Here is a 20,292-nt window from a genome sequence, read left to right as displayed (position 1 = left end):
GCAGATATATAATGTCATTTGTATTAGAGACTTATATGTAAGGCCTTGTAGAATCCTGAATGAATCAAGAATGTAAAAGCAAATTTTTAAAGTCTTTCTAAAAACCTAGTATGGGCAATCTGAAAGCAATGGAACATTTATTCAAATACATTTTAATGTCAATCTATTGATTCACAGTGCTTACTGCAGCAGTTTTATCTCTTCTGCCCCTTAGTTTTTGCAATGCTCAGGTCACACAAACATTTCCAAAGGGAGTTTAAATCTTAAATGCAACCTGATGCAAAAACTATGATGGACAAGGGACAATAAAATGATGCCCCTGAAGGGTGCAGCTGCCCTTTAACTTTGCATAAAGGTCACATTTTAAAATGGAAATTATTTTTCAATGTGGGACTTTGAATATCACAGCTTTGGGGATTTTGTGTGAGCCTAATGGATGCATGTTTGTTAGAGTCTTTCATTTTGTAACATAAATAAAATAACAGAGATGGAATGGAAGTGGTGACTGGTTTTTGCAGTTTTCATTGATTACTGAGGACACAGGGCTGTCCTTAGGATCCTTAGGATTGGGAGAATAATTAACAACAATTACAGTTAAACTCAACAGATCAAACTGTATGACAAGCACATCAGGAAAAGTAAACTGTGACACAACAAATGCACTGCCAGTGATTAAAAATCATAATTTCTCTTTGTTTATAAATGTACAATTCTTGGATACTGTGTCTCCTCCCTTTGGGGAAATGACAGTAACTTAAGATCTTAAAATAATTGTCTCTTAATTTCATTTGCACAAGTCCATTACTGTCTGAACCAGTGCAAAAAGTATTTTTAGCATTCAGATGCCAGAGCAGTCACTTATTTACAGGCATCACTACATAAATAAAAGTGAAAATGAATAAAGGTGTCTGCAAGTAAGGCAGACAGACTGCTTATCTCGGTGTCACTTTGGTGTTACTGGATCTTTCCAAGCTCATTTCAGAATGAGCCATTAGGAATAAAGAAAAAGCTTACTCTTACATTCAGACCTGCACATTTTTTTTTATTATTGAGCAGCTCAGGAAGACAGGAATTAAAGGATCAAAGTATTGAATAAATAAACTGCTGAAACCTCACAGCAAACACCAATACAGCATCAGTCTTTTTCTGAATGCAACTAAAATGAAAGAGATTGTCTGTATTGAACAGGGCTATAGGCAGTTATGAGTAAAATCCATCAGGAAAGTCGATCAGGTTGGCCTCCTTGGGGCATGAAAGTGAGTCAACAGAGGGAGGATCAGATCCACTTTATTGCCTGATTAAAATCAATTTGGTGTGTCCGACACTGAAGGTGGAGGGATGGCAATGGGAGATTCTTAAGCATCCCCTCCTCTCTCACTACTGATAGAGTACAGTGTAAGGGGAAAAGCTGGCTCCGACATTTCTATGACTATGATTCATGACATATGGCACTGGAAATAAAATAGAAAGGTCATCAGATGTGCCCTGTCATGCAAAACTGACAGATGTGATTAAAAGATTATGAAATGACTATTCTGACATGCCATGGTAATGATCACTCCAGTATGAAAACCAATAACCCACATATTGTACACTGCATGGAAGATCAAATTCACTTAATCCAATTTCATGTTTTCAGTCAATTTAAACAGCACTATCATACTGTTATATATAATGAGCTTTCTAGGCTTATTACAATCTTTATGAAAATGATAAAATAGATAGAAAACCTGACATGACTGATGTGATTTGGCTGTATCAACCAAGCAGAGAATTATCTTATAACCAATCAGCATAAATGTAGAATAATTTTCAGTGAAAGCTCCAGTTTAATTAAGTGTGAGAAAAACAGTCGGGCCTTACTGCTCCAAATGACCAAGAACAATGTCTACTTGCGGTGGAATTGTGTAACTTGCTTAATTACTTTGTATATGACCTTTATACAGCTAATTAACAAGGTTGTCAACAACTTTGGGCTAATATGTCCAGCACCATACATGCTCTGTTTTAAAATGCATGGGATAAAAGGTAGTGAACAACTTACATGATCTTTTGAAAGGTTTGTTAAAACATCACCATCAACACAAACAGAACTATGTACTATACTGTAGGAAAGTGCTGTGCAGTAAGAGGGATGTAAAATCTCATTTGGTTGTACCATAGAAACCCAGCAAGTCAAGGAGCTCATGCTGCTGCCGACAAGTACCTTAGCTCATTATGTTATTTCAAATCTCTGCAAATACAAATGAACAGCCCCCAGAACTGAATTATGTTCATTTATTCTTTTAGTCTCTGAGGAAGAACCATGGGGCTTTTCACGCAACAGAAATAAACTGTAATGACAACACAGAGCAAAAATTTGTGGAAGCAGCCGTCTTAAATCTGAAGCAGTATGACCAAAGTAGGGGGATATCCATCAACTCTGGGTCTTAAGATGTAACTGAAAATTACCTGCCAGGGACATGACCAGAAACTCTGACAGTGGACTGAACAAAAACTAACAAATAAAAGAAAATCACCCAACACCTACACATACCCAGCTTTGCCATGTAATTAAGTCAGCTGATGCGAAGAGGTGGTTCATTGGTTAGTACTGTCCACTTTCACAGTCACATTAAAACTGCAATCAATTTATTTTAAAAAGACTAGAATGTCGACAATATTGTTCAAATATTTGCTTTAGAGTCTATGAAAACATGTTTTATTTCCAATCTAATCTTATTTTTGTTAACCGTTCATGGAATCCAAATCAGAACAATACAGCCACACAGAGTATGAGCTTAATCTCAGGGAAACATTAAACCAGGCCACTTCAGCCAGTGACTGATTTCAATTGCCTTGTGATGGACAATAAAGCTTTTCTGATTCTAACTCTGAGGAAGGGACCATGAGGCTCTTTGGTCCAGAGAGGCCTAGCACAGTACTGTATAAACAGATGTACGAAATAAAATATAGAGTATGACTGAATATTTCATTCTAGGTGTCAGGGGTGGCCAGTCCATCACAGGGCCAACAGACCAACACTCAGTGCTTACTATAATATCAGAGTATCAGTAAACATTAAAGCAAGAGGCAGGTTGATCTGCTGGCTTCAGCCCATCTATAGTAGCATATGCATGATGTATTTGTCCTGTATATGTTTCACAGTCACTTTTGCCAGTTCTGCCAAATACCTCAGTCTTGTCTTCCTTATTGTTCAATGAATTATTGCTATCCCTTCTCAGACAAAGAAGCTGAAAGCTTTCAAGCTTTGCAAGACAAATGATAGCAATTCCTTCTCTTGAAAGAATGAGAAAGGCTTTCAAGCTCTCAAACATGACAAGTAAAGAGAGGGTTTTGTACTGGATGGGTACTCAACTTATTCACTGAGTGGCATCAGAAAAATACTATAATGGCACTATAATGCAGGGGGTGCTCTTTCTGAAGTTTCCTGGTTTAAGCAGAAAGCCATGACAACAAACTCTGAATGACTTAAAAATGCACCTGACTGTGAAAATGTAAAGCTAAATATATACACACACACTTAAATCTGAATTAACTGCAGAAATTATGCAATACAAGAAAAGGCAAAACTTTGTCTAGAGTGACATTTACTGTTTTAATAAAATATGAATTTAAATGTGCTCTGTCTTCCTCTCTCATCATCTCCTTTCTTGGGATTGTTTAAAGCTTGGCTGCCAGCAATGTCAACATGTAAGCCAAGGGTTGCTTCACGGCTGCTTTTCAGAGGTACAAGATAGCTAGTAGCTGTTTTGTGAAGCTTGAATAAGGGCTGGAATTTTGCTATTCCTCCAAGAAACACTTGTGATGCCAATACAGTGCAAGCACAGTAGGGTGTTGGAAGCAGACATTAAACAGTCGTTCAAAACTGAATTTGTTCAAAGTAAATCAATGTTTAAAAGAAAAATAATGGAGGAGAATGCTACTGTCCATCTTGTGGGTGATTTTGCTTAAACAAGAAAGTGATAATGAGATATGAGGAGATTCAAAGTTGAAAATTCAGTTCAGTATTGAATAGTTCAAGCATATAACATATTCTTCACTGAACTCCCAAGGCAACATTATGTCAACACCTGAATTTAAGCTTATACATATTTAATGAAAGGCTGTGGAAATGTTGCTTTGATAAAGACCTCATTAGGAACAAGATGTAAAAACCATGTTACAGCTCGTACACTGACACTCTAGATGATTTTGGCACAGCGAGCTGTCTCACTTAAATCCTGTAGGAAAAAAAAGGCCTACAGGTAATATATACTCACGGCCAATATGCACTACAGCCATGACTCACTTTAACCAAACATCTGTTTTTTTGTCTGCACAGGAAACAGGTGTGGGGCCACCAGACTCAACATATGACTTCATTTAATGAATAACTTCGGTTTGTACCACTGGGCTTTCCAATCTGTGAGCCAATGTAGCTGCGGAGTGATTATTTTTACTGAATGTTGTTGGGACTCTGCAGAATCCCTATCTCCTATTCTAGATTAAATGTGACCACTACTGTTTCATGACTGTTGTACCTCATGGATTTGAACATGCAGTAAGCCTCACTGTTTTAGTTAAACGTTGGACAGTGTCTTTGTTGTTGCAAGACATAGCATCTTCAACACAGGGTCTTGTATTGCCATTTTGGTGGTGGGTGAGATGTCCGCTGAGCGGTCTGACTTTTTCATTTGAATATTTTATGATAATTTAATAATGTTATAATACAATATAATTTAAGGTTTCAACTTTATTCAGCCTCTCTGCATGTGTCAATTAATATCTTTATATGCACACTAGTGCTGATTATAAATTTGTTTTAACCACATGCAAGGTGGAGCATAACCTGACCTACTTATATCTCTGTGTGATTCTGAAGGATCACATCACCTGTCTCTTTCATGCCTTTATATTGCAGATAGGTGTGAGACTCATTATGGGACTTTTATTTCCTAAATTACACAGCTTTCCATGCACACTTTGGGCCTACACCAAGAGAGATGATGTCAGTGGCAGGAAGGTAGCAGGAAGGTTTGGACAGATTTAGACAGATCCTCATTAACATCAGCACTAACAAAATGCCAAACTAACACTAGCACTGCAGAGGTGTGTTCACCTGCTAAATATCACTGAAACAGATGCAAATCAGCCACTCGCTCGCTTCGTTCAGTGCTGCTGTTATATAACTGAAACTAACTGCTATTTTTATAGATTTTGTGGCTAAGCGAGTCATTTGCTCTCAATATCATTCCTTCAGTGTTTTAATTGAGCACAGTGAGGTGATGTTGACAGCTGTCATTCCACAAGCAGATATCTGGCTTTATAGCTGATAGGTCATCTATATTAAAAGTCCAGGATTTACCTGCCTTGTGACTTCAATGACATTATATTTCAGGGTAGTCTAGTTGTTCATCATTACTTACTTAGTTACCTACTGACTACATGACTGGAGTGTGACACACCTGTGCTCCTACAGTATTATCCATACTCTGGTTATCATTTATCTCAGTTTGGATCACATTGTAATGTCTGAATGGAACATAAGCAACACGGTTACTCATATGTGATTCTTACAATCAGAGTTATCCCCCAGCTGAGTGTCCTTCTACAGTCTGTCCATAGTCTCCTCTCAGTATCTCTCAGTAACTGGTGGCACAATAGGTGTCTGCCTAGGTGGCCTATGTCTAAAGCTGGCACTGCCTCAAAATGTATATTTGCCAAGTCTGAACAATTAAACGTAATAGTTAGGACAATAGCGACAATGACAATATCAGTCCTACTCCTCAAGACACCTATAGAGGTTTGGAAGGCAAGAAAATACCATTGAATGAGTAAAAGAAATAACCCTGAGATGCAGGGTTTTGTGGATAAAAGAAGGCGGATGTTGACAGAATGAAAGTCATCACGCTCAGAAAGCCATGAGCAACATAATAAGAGCAGAAAAAATTCTATCATACAGGAATTAGATTTGTTTGGACTAAAACTAAACTGTGTGAACATGAATGCAAAGCATAATTGCTTAAATGAGGGATTGTGGACATGTACCAAAGAAAACATGAAACCAATCTCCAGGCACAACCATCCTGTGACATTCAGAACAGAGATGAACCCTCTTGCTTTCTTTTACATACTGTAAATGATAAAAGGGTGAGCTCCTGTGCATGCAGATCTATGTTAATAATGTCTATATATGAACTCTACTGCATATGTAATTTTGTACATAGAGTTCATGCTGTCATTGCAGTTGATTGTGCTTCCAGATTTTCAAATTAAACCACTGGAAAAAAAATGTTTCTTACTGGCTGAAGGATGTCCTTAGAACTCATGCACAAAATTAAGAAACAAGAAAATCAAGAAACACCTCAGTTATGCTCATTTTTAACAGCTGGTTTGCAACAGATGAAGTTAAACACAAGCAAAGACATGTTAGGCAGACTGAACTAAATACCAGAGGGAGGAATCCATTATGGATTGTAAATTCAGTCTGAATAGCATTTTGTTTGTCTATCACAGAGCTTGCTATGATTATCTTACTGGCCTGGTCAGTAATGCTTAGAGCATTCCTGTTTTATATGTGTACTAGGGATAGACCGATTATCGGCCAGTGCTCACACACACTGAACAAATCTGCTTTTTGCACCACAATCTGGTGCTGCTCAACTGGGACTACTAATTGATTTGAGACTCACATTTCTGTGCAAATGTTATTTAACTTTGTTTTATTTACTTTATAAAACTTCAGGAAGCTATTTGTTTATTTATTTAAAATTTCAGTTAACTTTTTAAGAGATGCTTCTGACCCTGAGAACTCCTTGCACTTTTTGTTTTTGTTTGAACTTAAAACAAAGATAATTGAAAGATAAAATAACATTTCAGTTATATTGAAATTTTGGAAAACTTTATTAACTGTAGAAAACTTTAGGGAGCTATTTATTTGTTTAAGTTTTCATTTAACTTAACCTGCACTTTTTGTTAGAATTTTAAAACAAAGATGTCTATTGTCTAAGATAAAAAAAAACCTTTAACATGTTGCAAATCTGAAAAGCTGTTTAATAAACATATGCTTAAAGGCATTTAAACAAAGTGTTGGAGTTTGTATTATTCACAATTTTGACGCCAATATTTTCACTTTTACTGCAAATGAGTATCGGCTCCTTGACTACTAATAATCGGTATTGGTATCGGCCCTGAAAAAAACATCTATCACTAATGTGTACTACAAAACAAATCCAAAAAAGAAAAAAAAAACTCACAGCACTGACAGCATGCAGTCACTGCTCCACCTTATATGATGGATCGGCATGTGCTTCAACTATAAATGTGCCGTCAGGGACAAAGCAAGAATACTTGTCTAGAGGATCCATATTCATATTCTTTATAATGTTACTTGGCTTGCATGGGGTTTCTGCCTAAAATCTTTTATCATGGCATCAATTAAAATGATGTTTATATGACATGAGTAATTAGTGATACCTTGACCAACATCATCACAGTACTAATAGAGTAATTCATCCACATGATCATCAGTGATTTTCTCACTAAAGTTACAGTCATAGTAAATTACACATATTTTCCTGCACGCAAAAATGGGCCTTTCAAAGTTATAAGCCTTGCAAACCTGTATTTATGTTTGGTTTAATGTGCAGTATTTTTTTGCTATTACAGAAGTGCTTTCTTCGTGTCTTCCTATATGAAATGTAACAAATCAAAAACTATTTGCACTAATTAGTGTCTGGGGACAGCAGGGTTATGTGGGTTTACCAGATCTATTAAAACAATGCTGCTTTCAAGATGGTCTACATTGATCATATTGCTGAATTTGCTGCTGATAAAGCAAGAAAAAAGACTTTTGCTCAGTGTAGGGCTGATGTAGGAGTTGTACAGTGCACACACAATTTGCAAAAATGGAAAAAAGGAAATTATGATGTTCAGTGCTTGTGTTTAAGTGCACAGATGAGTCAGTTTGTTGGGTAAAATGTAACATTTGACTAGTGTTTTATTACAAAACATGTATACACATAGACAGAAATCATATGAACTGTATTTATCAAGTATTTTTAAAATGTCTGTAAAAACTACTAGCACATAAATACATAAGTAAGAAAGCTGTTGGTGTATGGCACTCTTGTTGAATAGACAGAAAAACTGTGGATTACACCCCTTACAAATTGTAATGTGGAGAATATGCTGTGGTAGTCAGCACTTGGTAGCATAGCATTGATGGTTAATAGCCATTTTGGGAATACTAGTGATTTAATGTTTCCATTAAGTGGAAGCATTGCACAAATAATGCAATGCAGGGCTCTACGCCTGCCATTTTTCCAAAGGGACACATGTGGTCCATCAGTGAAAAATTGAGGTGTACATAAAGAACTTTAAGGGCAAATGATATTATAAAATAATGTGGACACAGCTACAGCAGAATTAAATGACATCTTTGAATATGATACGAACACTAGGTTTTAAGTGATTTCTGCTTCACACTGTATTTATTTAATGATTATTTATGTGATGAATGATACCATCGTCCATTGCCCAGGGCTCACAGTCACCACAATGTTGATATGTACAAATACTGAAGGTCATGGTTCAAAAATATTAAGTCTATAAGCTTAAATTATTGATTTGACATGAATGATTCAGTTGGGAAAATGCCACCCTGCGCTCCCACCACAGTGGAGCCTATTCCCTCATATACAAGGTAGTGACAGCAGCATGCCCAGAGCAAGCACAAACAACAACAGCCAAATTTAATGTAGGCATATTATCAAGTTAGTGACTGAATTAACACTGGTGACACCTAAAAATGCGGACCTACTAGCTGGATATTTTCTACACTGCTTTACTAATAATTTATTGATTATTAGCGTTGGAGCCTTGACCCTTTGCATCTTTCCAATTTCAGTGTCTGAACTCAGAGTCAGTCACTACTGCATCCAATTAATATCTCACTTTCACACACTAAGCTCAATCTGCTGCTGAAGACTGTGCTGACAAGATGATCATGTGACTGCATCATCGTCACTGTTGTTTTATCAACCCAAGAAGCTGCTTGGCCTTAATTTTGTAATACTTTGCACACATCAACTTTTAGTTGGTAATGCGGGTGAAACACTTGCACTATCTTCTTTTTATTCTTAAAAGAAGGTCAGTCAGCTATCAAAATCCTCTCAAAATCTCACCCACTTTCAACTCATTCTTAGGAATGGAGCAAATATTTTCATGTTAAAGTTTTAAATTTGAAAGGAACAGTTGTTTGAGCTCATAAATACTTTTGCCTGTCCTAGACCATAACAACAAAATGTTTTAAATCTTTTACTTCATTAGTATGCATTGATTTTTAAGAGTGAAGGATTTTCAGATGAATTTTATAAACTTAAAGTAAATCCTTGTTGTGCTCCAGGTCCTGCATTTTCTAATTGCAGTTGTAGTTCTAACCACAAATGTGCAAAGACAAAAAAGGACACACAGGAAAAAAAAAAGACATGTCTAAGACCTGATTGGATTTGTCACCCATGCACATGACCACAGGCAGAAACATGCTGTAGTAATTTCACACTAAAGCGTGGCTGATGTTATGGCACTTTGTCACTTTGGTGAGGGTAGGGGAGATTTCCAGTTCAGCCAGATCCTGCTTACTAGGACCAATTCTGCCCTATTTTATCTTGCCTGATTGCACTGACCTCACATGATGAATACTCTCCTCAAGAGAGAGAGAAACAGGGCCTGTTGATATTGATGTGCTCAATTAATAATACCACATGCCACCAAGGAGTCACACATGCACATTTCAGCTCACGACAGCATCACAACAAACAGCTATCAGACATTATCAGAGATCTCTCCCAAACACATACGAGGGTCATTCAATAAATAAGGTGAATTTTTCGGTATAAGGACTTTTAATACAGATAGAAGCTTACTTTTTAATTTTTTTTTTTTTTGTTTTACTTTTTTTTCACATGGATTTAATTTCTTTTGCAGATTAAAAAAAACTTTGAGAGTTTTGGCGATTAACAAAGATGGCCAACCAAAAAGCATGCTCCAGGATTGAACAGCGGTCAGTTATCAAGTTTTTGGTTGCTGAAGGGTGCAAACCCATTGAAATTCATAGGAGAATGTCAACTGTGTATGGTGCCACATGTTTCAGCCAAAAAAATGTCTACAAGTGGGCTAAATTGTTTAAAGAAGGACGGAGCAGTGGGAAGGTGATGCTCACCGTTTTTTGGGATATGCAAGGCCCAATCACCATTTCATTCCTTGAAAAAGGAAGCACTGTGAACAGTGCTAACTACTGTGAACTGCTGAGGCAGGTCAAGAAAGACATAAAGAACAAACGCAGGGGTCATCAGTCAAAAGGAGTCATCTTGCATCATGACAACGCAAGGCCTCACACAGCAGCCCAAACGGTGCAGACCATCAACGAGCTGGGCTGGGAACTGCTCCCTCATCCCCCTTATAGCCCAGACCTTGCCCCTTCAGATTTTCACCTGTTTGGTCCCTTGAAAGCGTTCACGAGAGGCACGAAGTTTGAAAGTGACGATGAAATCAAAAGTGTTGTGAGCGACTGGTTGAGACATCAGTCCAAAGATTTTTACGCTGAGGGAATACGGAAGCTTGTGCACAGATGGGAAAAGTTTGTGACAGTGCTGGGAGACTACGTTGAAAAATAAAAAAAAAGTAAGCTTCTATCTGTATTAGAAGTCCTTATACCAAAAAATTCACCTGATTTATTGAATGACCCTCGTATTTAACTGAACTGAACTGAAAAGGTGCTGATCATGAGGAATAGCTTATAATTATTGGTCATTACACATATTATTAATCTCAAGTCAGGATAAGTCAGTGTTCTTAATATAGTTAAAAGGCAATTAAATTGCTACACATTGCAGCTGATGCCTCTTGTGTTCATTTTGCAGTTCTCTGCCAGGTTACCATCTGTTACAGTAATAAGTCAAGAGTTAATAATCAGGAGAGAAATACTATTGCCACTTTCTATAAAGTATCAAATGTCTCAAACACCTATCTGTAATTACAAATCAAGTGAGTCAATGTCCTCAGTGCAGAGTAGAATATTCTGATAAGATCTCCATGTTCATTAAAAACAGATGCCCAAAAAAGATGTCCCCGCTGGCAGCATGTTCGTGCCACCTGCTCTGTGTATGAGGCCGAGCTTGTGAGCACCAGCAGTCAAAGTGTCTCTACAACAATGGGCAAATGGCCATCTGAAGGTGATAGACTCCAGTGGCTTCAGGCCAGCATGAGTCACTAGCTCCATGTCCTCAGCACCAACACCAGGGTATTCCAGAAGCTGCATAAGTTAGTCCCCCCGGCAAGGTGACTCTGGTTCCCAATCCTCCAGCCTGAAATATTTTCCCACCTGGTATCTTGAACCTTCATCACCCACTCAGCACACTGAGGAGCAGGGGACAGAATGCCACTTGTCACAGTTTCCTACAACACAAAACTCCTTTGCTTCATTGTAAATAGACCATACCAGAGCCCTACATGTGTTAAATACTAATTCAGTTATACCTAGCAGTGGCTTCCATTAGAACATGAATGAGGATCATATGATGAGAGTCGCAGCTCCAAAAGCATATGAGAGGACCTTTAAGTTTAGATATCTTACTACATTCATTTTGATTTGTTTCAGCTGGTCCCAATATCCAGTGGCTGTCATGACAGCATCAAAAAAAGTACATCCCACCACCTAGTAACATTCACACGGCTTATATTTTTGAGTTAGAGTTACCATTACTTTGAGTTGGTCTTACAAACAGAATATTACAGGATTGGCTAACAATCACAATGGCATTTATTTCAAAGAATATTCTGCAATCTTGATTTACACTCTAAAATCTCTTTCTAATCAGTGGTTACTTACTGCTCAGCCAACTCCAGATAAGAACAGTTAAGAGCTGATAAATGTTGGTATGCTCACCTAGTTTGCCTCCAGTCATTACCATACACTTACAGCAGCAGTGAGTGCTTTATGAAATTTATTTCCCTGTGTTCTGGCTGTCAGGCTACAAATAATACAGGCGGCTCTGACTTCTTATAGGATGGAACTTTACATGGTTCAGAACCGAAACTACTAACAGACATTTTGACACAGCCTTCTCAGAGTAAAATGTTTTGAAATGTTAATTTGTTTCCATGGTTGAAGGCTGTACAGTGTATTCAGTAAGATATTCAGACCACTTCACCTTTTTCACATTTTTGTTAAATTGCAGCCCAATACTCTGATCTCCACACAATCTCTGGGTCCCAGCCAGAGTGAACATCAGGTTCTTAGTCACCTTTCTTACCAAGGCCCTTCTGCCCCGATGCTCAGTTAGGCCAGGCAACCACCTCTGGGAAGAGTCCTGGTTGTTCCAGGCTTCTTCGTTTTAGGAATTGGGGAGGCCACTGTGCTCTTGGGAACCTTCGATGCATCAGAAAAAGTTTTGCAGCCATTCCCCAAATCTGTGCCTCAACATAATCCTGTCTCTGAGCTCTGCAGACAGTTCCTTCAACCTCATGGTTTGGTTTTTTGCTCTACTATGCATTGTCAGCTGAGAGGCCTTATGTAGACAGGTGTGTGCCTTTCAAAATCATGTCCATTCAATGGAGTTTACCACAGATGGTCTCAAATCAAGGTGTAGAACACATAAAAGATAATCAAGGGAAATGGGAGGCACCTAGGTCTCAACAATTAATTGAATTTTAACTGAAATTGTGATTTGAACTTGATTAATTGTGCTTCAGATATACTGATATTATATTATGCTATGTTTATGTTTTAGAGGTAGCACTGTACCCGATTAGACCACTTTCAGTATTACTTACTTTTTACATAACCCTGTTAACCAACAAGGACTGAATACAAACTTCTTGAAGTAACCTTTCTGCTTCAAAAAGACAGCAGGATATCCTATTCTACCTGATGGCAGACGTTTGCCAAACATAGCAGCCAATCCCTGGGATATAATGCTTTCCTCCATACAAATATGACAGCTTATCCAATTTCTCTCTATGCAAAGCTCCATTTGGCCTTTCGCTGCACATACATCAGGCATATTCCAAATGTGCAGTACAGGCAAGGCGGAGATGAAAGAAAAGCCCTCCAGTCTTAACAAGGAAAATGTAGCTTCAAGGGCAAATTAGCTACGAGCATCCTCAGAGGAATGGATGGAAATGGAATGATAGAGGTCTAGAATTAATATATTCTGCATGTTTTAGTTAATCTCCAACTGTGCTAGTCCTGTGAGAAAACTCAAAGTGGTGAAACTAAAATGACAATGTGAGAGTAATTGTTTTGGTGCCTAACAAGAAATTAGTTTGAATGTTTTTCTTATGCTAAAGGGACAAATTCACTCGTAATGACTCATTTGTACGGTTTTTGCACGGCATGAGCAATTGGGTTGGTGAGGCAGGTTTGTCAAATGTGAAGATGAACAAAACAAAACACACAGCACAATTTGGCAATCATGCCCATCCACTCCACACAAACTTGATGAATGGTTCTAATCAAGTGACATCCCCCCACTGAAATGGCCCCACACAGACCTCACTAAACAACAAAGTGACAGCAAACAACTCTAAATGGAATATTTATACACTCAGCATCCCCCTCTGGTCTGTCTCGTTTGGTTGACAGTGAAAGACACCCACAAGATCTGCAAATTGTAATTTATAAGCTCAGACATGTTCATATACAAAGCACAGCTAACAAACAACTATATGGCAGTATGGCAGCATGCCACCTGATTTTTTTTTACCAGAGGAATGCAGATCGCACTCCCACATGAGAAACAAGTCACCAGTCACAAAACATACATAACATCTGCAGAGGCTGATTCACTGCTACTCCTTGGCTTACCCAGGGTTATTGAAGATAATGGTTTAAAAAGGAAAATAAGTAGCTCTGTGGTTCAACCTCTGCCAAGAGGATAGTTCCAAACACCGAAAGACTCCCTCTCCATTTGTGACATATACCCTGTCCGTTCCTCTCTACTAGCAAACACCAACTGGTAATGCCTTTCCATCTGGACCACTCTGCCTACTTGGCAAAAGTTGTACTGTACTCTAGTCTTCCGACATGAAAACAAATGTTAAGTTTTCAACATAATAGCATCAAGGATGAGAAAAGTTATCAGCTTTCAGTTGCTCCAACTTTTGAAATGTATGTTTCTATCCATATCCAACGGAAAATGAACTTCAATTTCTAGAAATCATTAAACTTTATACAGTTTATAAAATAGCTTCAAATTTTGCTTTGAAAGTCACAGAAAAAATTCTCCAGGCTTCCCCTGCTGCCTGCGTCTATTTAAAAACTCTGTATAGCTGAAACTTCTGAATGTAGTCAGAAGAGTATTCAAAATGAATGAACTGGACTGGATAAGTGATAACTACTGTGTACTGCATGCATGCAAATCATTTAAACGTTTTGTGTCACCATGACCTGTCATGAATACTAGTTCCTGAAAATTAAAAACCGAGTCCGTTTATGTTTTTGGTGAAAACTATAATGGGTGGACATTAACACTGCTAGAAGCAGGATAGCCTGGTTCCAAAAACCCAGCATTTTTCTCAAGTTTGATATCATGGAAACTGAAGATGCCATCTCTCCTTGCTCTTTTTGTACACCAAAAAGAGAAAGATTAAATTGTAAAAAAAAAATTTACAAGTGGCTTGAACTAATTTTTATGTTGCCAAGGTAAAAACAATGTAATAGGGGTTTCTTGAAGTAATGACTTTCAAAGAATCACCAGAAGCCTCAGCTTCATATGGCTTCATAGCAAGTTTCAGTTTATTGATTTAGTGTGTAGTCTTCAACTTTACTGTTTTGATTATAATAAACTTCTCCAAAACAAGTTAACCAATTTCTTTATCAACATGAATCAATTCTGAAGGCCACAGGTAAGCCAAAAAGGAGAAATATGGTCATATTTTAGTTCTTGTGAGAGTCCTGACGGCATTACTCTGTATAAGCTGGAGCTGTTTAATTGATTTCCAAGGAAGGCCACTGGATAAGGAATTGCAAAAAATAGGATAATTAACAAAATAACAAAGAAGTGTACTTAGATTTGTGACTAAAATACTGAAAGCTTGAGATTGTCTGAAAATGTCACCTTAGATAATTAATGCTAAGAGTGTCCTTTCTAGTGCAACCAGCAGTCCTGTGTTTCAAACTTTAATTATTGTTATCTAACTCATTACAACTCCTTGCTTATGTGTGATGATTAATGTTTGTATTGTAGTATGGATAAAACACATTGTTTAGTCGGTTAGACAAGTAATTAGTTACAGATGATTAGTATCACCTGAAGGTCAGTTTAGCTTATCAGAACGCTAAAAGGGACATGGGAATAATGAGAACACATTTGTAAACACTCTATTCCTTTTTGTTTTCTGTGTACTTGGAAAACTGCTTTGTTCTTGATGATCAGAGTTATCTTTGACATTTTGCAGATTGGAGTTCAAGTTTGTTTTGATAAGTGGTACTTCAGTGCTGTGAGGACTGCATTATCCAAGACTTTTAGTGCAGTTGCATAATGTAATTCATTTCTCTGACAGTAATAGGGAGCCCTTTGTTACTATTAAGGTGATTTTGTTTTGTCCCAGCCACCCACAGATCCAGGGACACCCAACTGTGGTGCATGACAATGCTTACCAAGGTGCAGAAAAGTTATGTGCCAGCACAAAACAGTCAGTTCCCGACTGTGAGATCAACCTAAATGTAAGATAAACCCATCAGCTGTGGGTAGAATGCAGGTCAGCTCTTTAACCTTGGTGTGGAGAGCTATGCAAGTTATGTTTCCCTACATACAACTGGGCCGCATCTGGAAAATTACCTTCCATAGAAGTCCCGTGTACTATGTTTACAACTGTCTTTAATGCAACTCAATGTCACCCTTTAGCTCCCAGGTTATTATGTGGAAACCTAGGTGTAAGTCAGGACTTGGACCTTTGTATGCCATCATATCTCGTCAAGACAGAAAAAGACATTTAAACAATACCACCCTATTATAGCGAGAGTTGTCTGCATCAGGCAACATTCGCCAGTGAGCCATATCATATAACTTTGTGACCATAAATACTGTTTTCCCCTACAAGAGTAATGTGCCTGTAATTTAGTTCATGGTAAGTCTGCCTTAGGTCTCACTTGACACATAAAAATGCACCCCATGTCAAAAGACATTTGCGTGGCCCAGCAGGTCCATAGGAATCAGCAGAGCAGCAATCAATCCCTGCCACAGGGTACTGTTGTGGAGATGACAAAAAGAGTTACCCTCTGGTTTGTGGCCAGTAGATATACTCTTAGACATACAGTTTAATCATATTTTTGTGTTTCTCATTTAGCTATTTGAGAATTAGGCTCATCCAAACAAAAAAGAGGACAATGTAAAAGTTGTGAATTTAGGACTTAAATCTAGCAACTGTAAAGCCATTATGAGTAAGGAAGAAGGTCAGAGGGTTGATCAGTACCTACTCTGGTTAGCAGCTATTCACAATTTCAAAAGAAACGGAATTAAAATATAGTAAAGAACCTGCAGTCCATGATCTCAGCAACTCCAATATCAATATTGTAATGCAAGGATTAGGTAGTTATGTTTTAACACATTAGGTCTTGGCATATGGTGTGATTAATGTGCAGACAGAGGTAATCACTGAAAAACACATCTTTCCATTACCGGATTGGATAATTTCCTTTTATTGAAGACCAACGGTTGTACTCAAAGTCACACTGTAGCAGCATCCAAGAAGAATAAAGTTGTCACACCTTTTAGCGACTCCCCCGGGTATATTGAAAGGAGTGCACTGGTGCCTCGTGGGTGTGGCTGCAGGCTAGCTGGGTCTTGGAGGCTGCTTTGGGCATAAATGTTTCATCCTGGACTCCCTATGTGCATCAGCACTAATCACTGCTCCACAAAGATACAAACAAGCACCCACACTCAGCTTCCTAACAATCTGATATCACTTTGTCTCCAGGACTGCGATGCAATCTTGATGTTTGCTGTATTATATCAATATTTTTGATCTAAGATGATAGCAGCAAAACTATTTTTCAATTCAGTCATAGAAGTTACTCAGTGCCTATACTCCTATGACTTATCTGAATGCAGTCATATCAAGTATCTCATATAGTCACCATAAAAAATAAAAAAAATAAAAAGTTGAACTATTTCCAAATGTATTTCAAAAACTGTATGTTGTAAGTACTTACAACTCTGTAACAATCCAGAAATTTCAGAATTATGGAGGTTATATTTCCATTTGCCGTTGCCAAAGTGATGGACAAATATAATTTCACTCCATATTACAGAGGAAGTGAAAGTGGGCTCTTGAAAGGCCACTTAAACTCATCGCACTAAACTGTTGTCCATATGACAAACTAAAGTTTGGATGGTATTATATGTATGACAGCACTGTTGTCAGACAGCCTCTCTCCCACTCACTCTCTTGTCTTGTGTGCTTATACAATCAGTTTGGATCAGAAATGTGTGCTGAAGAAACTCTTCCATGATCGTTAGATGTTTTCCCATGATTTATTGCTTCAAAAAAGAGAAAGGAACCTATGTCACTAGCAAGTGGAAAGGTGTCAACAGTTGAACCTTGGCACAGCACCCCTGATCATCTCCACCCTTTATGTAGCAGTTGGCAAGATGGGCAGCCATGTGTTGGCTTTTAAGAGACTCAATACAGTGAGCATCGAGAGAGATAGGGTTCAAAGCCATTACTTCAAAACAACATACAGTCAAACTAACTCAATTCACCAGGTGGAGTGAAATGACAATAATGTCATATTTAAGATAAAGAAATTATCATTCCACAGTCTGAGTAAATCCAATGATTTAGTTATGTTAGTTTAAAAAGGTAACAAGATCATTTAAAATTAAATTTGGATATTCAAATGTTATGAAAACCTTAAAAGGTCAGGAAGAAAGACATCATTTTTAACTTGCTTGGAAACCTATATAACTCAAAATTTAATCAGTTGTTTCGATGAGTTGTTACTTCTTTTAGTGAGAAAATAAATCACATGAAACTGCTTCAGTAAAAAAAGTTCAGAAATTTTAAACCCTCAAATCCTGGTGCAAAGCATCCAAGGTCATATTCTTCAGTACTTACTAAGTTTTTATTTTTAATAACATTCAAGCATCACTTTGCTGCACACTGACACAGTTAATTAGAATACAATTTTGACTTTCATAACCATGCTGTATATCATAAAAAGCTGTGACAGAAACAAAACAAAAAGTGATCAAAGTGAAATTGTGTCAGAGTTTTGACTATTCATTTTAAATTTGGCATTTGTCATGTATGCACATAATCCAATCATGATGTGATTAAGAAGTAATGGGGGTAAGATAGAGTCCACAGCAACCGTCAGACTCTGATTACATTAATGTAATTATATTGCTAGCTGAATCAAGCTTCAAGATATGTGTACTCCCATTATAGTCGCATTACAAGACATTTTAACCATATAAATAATTTAAGCATGACTTAGTGAGCTTACAATGAACACATATACATACTTACATGTACATGTACATATGAAGGTGCACAAAATGCTTTTGTAAGTATTTCATACGGTAGCATCATGACAGAGGGAATGGGTTTATGGCCAACTACTGGAGGGCTACTGATGTAACATGATGCAATTTCATCTATTTATCAGACTGAGTTCTGAAGTATGGAGGCAGGAATGTTAATGGAGCTAAACTAAACATTATCTAACTAATGGTTGTATTCATGCAAATGTAGGCAGTGCCACTATTGTCCAAAATGAAGTTGGGGAATAGAAAATTTCTGAGGTTTCTGTAAAAGCACTTGGCCTTTAACAATTCTGCGGCATCAACAGCCCAGTTGAGTCTATAGATGCCGCAGGCTCTGCTCACACATGCAGATATTGCAACATTAGTGTCTCATTCAAAACTAGACCACAGATTTCTCACAAAAATGGATTTTGAGGTTGTCAAAGTGAAACAAGAAGATTTTAGCAAACTTTTAAACCATTTTCTGAATTTTTCAAGATGTGCGAAAAAGACAAAGAATGCTGTTGTTTATGATTCCAATTACATAACATTATCATATACAAGGCAGGTTAGACTCTGTATTAGCCATTTACAATGACGGCACTCTGGTCCTATTTGGGCACAAACAAATCTGTTAAGGCGAGAAACTGGAAATCAACAACTAATGAAATTTGTTTAAATGTCAGCGATCAGTAACTCTTTATTAGTGACTGTTCATCAATAAGACGTTATCAGCTTCACTTACACTCTCTACCCAACCTTGCGAAACACAAGTTAATTTTAATAATCTCGCCTTATCTAAAGAAACCTCTCTCATTTCTTTATGATTACGGAATCATTTTAAAAGATACACATCTAACTAATGCTAATTTCAAATATCACCTCTCACTGCAGATGTGACATTTTACAAATATCTTTAGATAGTACATTTTCACTTAGCCAATGAAGAAGTAGCCATCCATTTTTAACTAACATTCCTAATTCTGGGGTCTCTTTCCTGTTGCTATAAATATGGATGGCTATTGCTGGACCAAAGACACATTATGTAGTAGAAAAACTAGTGGATTAGCTGTGGGGAAAGTTGTTTAAAAAGGTCTGTTAATTGCAATTTATTGCAGCTGATATTAGCACTTCCTTTTAAACACTGAAGAGCTTTGCAACAGTTTATAATGGTCCACTACAGAGATTTAACAAATCTCAGTAATTACATCCACTGGCTCTTAAAGGGAGTTCACCAGATGAACTGTAACAGCAAATGTCAGCTACATTTTACAGCATGTAAAGGCTTTGTTTTCTTAGCTGACAGGTAGGTTTTAGCCAAAGGTCATTGTATATTATAAAAACTGTTACACAGATGCTTTCCCATCAATAACACAAAACTAGTTTGTGCCTAAGGATCCAGTGAAATGAAAAATGCCTTTTCTGTGTTGTCACCACAAACATTTTGACTGTTCTGCTATCTAACTCTAGTATGGAAAATATGCAACTATTTGATAAATCATTTCTCATTATACAATTCTGATATCTATTTGTCATTTAGCTGCACTTCACTGTAAAGGAGGTACCCAACAACTCTTTTCTCTCAAATAGAAATCACTTCAGTTCGAAAAAGTGTTAAGATTCCAGCATTTAGACAGAGGTAACTTGGCCTTTTCCATTAAAGTATTCATCGGATAGCCGATTAAGGTCAAAAGCATGTCCTTTCTCTAACACCTTCATTGTAAGGAGGGCACCTATATTAAGACTATTTATACAGAAAGAGAATCAGAGCTGTATGAAC

At 37.5% G+C, this 20,292-nt stretch overlaps 1 protein-coding gene across 1 annotated transcript in view; it reads right to left on the bottom strand.

Annotated features, from left to right (window-relative positions):
• The window catches only part of lrp1bb (low density lipoprotein receptor-related protein 1Bb), a 204,630-nt gene that overhangs the window by 170,903 nt on the left and 13,435 nt on the right, over positions 1 to 20,292 (bottom strand). The gene's annotated exons all lie outside the window — the stretch shown is intronic.

Source organism: Lates calcarifer, linkage group LG1, assembly GCF_001640805.2.
Source record: "Lates calcarifer isolate ASB-BC8 linkage group LG1, TLL_Latcal_v3, whole genome shotgun sequence".
In the NCBI taxonomy this organism is placed as follows: Eukaryota; Metazoa; Chordata; class Actinopteri; family Centropomidae; genus Lates; species Lates calcarifer.
Note: the sequence above shows the minus strand (reverse complement) of the source record. Positions and strands in the feature narration are given on the sequence as shown.